Source organism: Arachis stenosperma, chromosome 6, assembly GCF_014773155.1.
Source record: "Arachis stenosperma cultivar V10309 chromosome 6, arast.V10309.gnm1.PFL2, whole genome shotgun sequence".
NCBI classification, from domain to species: domain Eukaryota; kingdom Viridiplantae; phylum Streptophyta; class Magnoliopsida; order Fabales; family Fabaceae; genus Arachis; species Arachis stenosperma.
In genome coordinates, this window is record NC_080382.1 from 40,412,075 (window position 1) to 40,414,927 (window position 2,853).

At 42.1% G+C, this 2,853-nt stretch overlaps 1 non-coding gene across 1 annotated transcript; it reads right to left on the reverse strand.

The window, feature by feature from the left end:
- Positions 1-404: 404 nt before the first annotated feature.
- Positions 405-508, reverse strand: LOC130937816 (small nucleolar RNA R71). The gene has a single exon (XR_009069014.1). It is a non-coding gene; the product is annotated as a small nucleolar RNA R71 (small nucleolar RNA).
- Positions 509-2,853: the final 2,345 nt, after the last annotated feature.

Below are 2,853 nucleotides of genomic sequence, written 5' to 3' on the forward strand. Positions count from 1 at the left end.
AGAAGGAGATGGCAGCCGAAAATAATAATAATGCAAGGAGAATGCTTGGTGACTTCACAAAGCCAACGTCCAAATTTGATGGAAGAAACATCTCCATTCCTGCCATTGGAGCAAATAATTTTGAGCTTAAGCCTCAACTAGTTGCTTTAATGCAACAGAACTGCAAGTTTTATGGACTTCCATCTGAAGATCCTTACCAGTTTTTAACTGAGTTCTTGCAGATTTGTGAGACTGTTAAGACGAATGGAGTTGATCCTGAAGTCTACAGACTCATGCTTTTCCTTTTTGCTGTAAGAGACTGAGCTAGAATATGGTTGGATTCACAACCTAAGGATAGCCTGGACTCTTGGGATAAGCTGGTCACAGCCTTCTTGGATAAATTCTTTCCTCCTCAAAAGCTGAGCAAGCTTAGAGTGGATGTTCAGACCTTCAAACAAAAAGATGGTGAATCCCTCTATGAAGCTTGGGAAAGATACAAGCAGTTGACCAAAAGGTGTCCATCTGACATGTTTTCAGAATGGACCATATTAGATATATTCTATTATGGTCTATCTGAGTTTTTGAAAATGTCATTGGATCATTCTGCAGGTGGATCAATTCACCTAAAGAAAACGCCTGCAGAAGCTCAAGAACTAATTGACATGGTTGCAAATAACCAGTTCATGTACACTTCTGAGAGGAATTCCGTGAATAATTGCACACCTCAGAGGAAGGGAGTTCTTGAAATTGATGCTCTGAATGCCATATTGGCTCAGAACAAAGTGTTGACTCAGCAAGTCAACATGATTTCTCAAAGTCTGAATGGATGGCAAAATGCATCCAACAGTACTAAAGAGGCAGCTTCTGAAGAAGCTTATGATCCTGAGAACCCTGCAATGGCAGAGGTTAATTACATGGGTGAACCTTATGGAAACACCTATAATTCATCATGGAAAAATCATCCAAACTTCTCATGGAAGGATCAACAGAAGCCTCAACAAGGCTTTAACAATGGTGGACGCAATAGGCTGAGCAATAGCAAGCCTTTTCCATCATCTTCTCAGCAACAGACAGAGAATTCTGAACAAAACACTTCTAATTTAGCCAATCTAGTCTCTGATCTGTCAAAGGCCACTTTCAGTTTCATGAGTGAAACAAGATCCTCCATCAGAAATCTAGAGGCACAAGTGGGGCAGCTGAGTAAGAAAGTCATTGAAATCCCTCCCAGTATTCTCCCAAGCAATACAGAAGAGAATCCAAAAGAAGAGTGCAAGGCCATTGATGTAATCAACATGGCCGAATGCACAAGGGAGGAGGAGGACGAAAATCCTAGTGAGGAAGACCTCCTGGGACGTCCCTCAAGCAAGAAGGAGTTTCCTATTAAGGATCCAAAGGAATCTGAAACTCATATAGAGACCATAGAGATTCCATTAAATCTCCTTCTGCCATTCATGAGCTCTGAAGACTATTCTTCCTCTGAAGAGGATGAAGATGTGACTGGAGAGCAAGTTGCTCAATATTTAGGAGCTATCATGAAGCTGAATGCCAAGTTGTTTGGTAATGAGACTGGAGAAAGTGAACCTCCCTTGCTCATTGGTGAACTAGACACCTGGATTCAGAAAATTTTACCTCAAAAGAGACAAGATCCTGGCAAGTTCTTAATACCTTGTACCATAGGCACCATGACCTTTGAAAAAGCTCTATGTGATCTTGGGTCAGGGATAAATCTTATGCCACTCTCTGTAACGGAGAAGCTGGGGATCATTGAGGTACAACCTGCCTTGTTCTCATTACAATTGGCAGACAAGTCATTGAGACAAGCTTATGGAATAGTAGAGGACGTGTTAGTAAAGGTTAAAGGCCTTTACATCCCTGCTGATTTCATAATCTTAGACACTAGGAAGGAAGAGGATGAGTGCATCATCCTTGAAAGACCTTTCCTAGCCACAGCAGGAGCTGTGATAGATGTCAACAGAGGTGAATTAGTCCTTCAATTGAATGGAGACTACCTTGTGTTTAAGGCACATGGCCATCCCTCTGTGACAAAAGAGAGTAAGCATGAAGAGATTCTCTCAGTTCAAAGTCAAGAAGAGCCCCCACAGTCAAACTCTAAGTTTGGTGTTGGGAGGCCACAACCAAACTCTAAGTTTGGTGTTGAGACCCCATATCCAAACTCTAAGTTTGGTGTTAGGACTATACAACATTGACCTGATCACCTTGTGGCTCCATGAGAGCCCACTGTCAAGCTATTAACATTAAAGAAGCGCTTGTTGGGAGGCAACCTAATTTTATTTATCTAATTTTTATTTTATTTTATTTTATTGTTATTTTGTGTTTTATTAGGTACATGATCATGTGGAGTCACGAAAAAAATATAAAAATTAAAAACAGAATCAAAAACAGCAGAAGAAAAATCACACCCTGGAGGAAGGACAGACTAGCGTTCAACGCCAGTAAGGAGCATCTGGCTGGCGTTCAATGCCAGAACAGAGCATGAATCTGGCGCTGAATGCCAGAAACAAGCAACATTCTGGCGTTTGAACGCCAGGAATGTGCCTTAAGAAAAGCTGGCGTTGAATGCCAGTAACAAGCATGAAACTGGCGTTCAACGCCAGAAACATGCTACATATGGGCGTTGAACGCCCAGAACATGCTTTACATGGGCGTTGAACGCCTAGAACATGCTTTACATGGGTGTTGAACGCCCAGAACATGCATCACCTCGGCGTTTAAACGCCAGAATGGTATGCAAAGGCATTTTACATGCCTATTTGGTGCAAGGATGGAATTCCTTGACACCTTAGGATCTGTGGACCCCACAGGATCACCTCAGGATCTGTGGACCCCACAGGATTCCCATCTAACATATTCCCA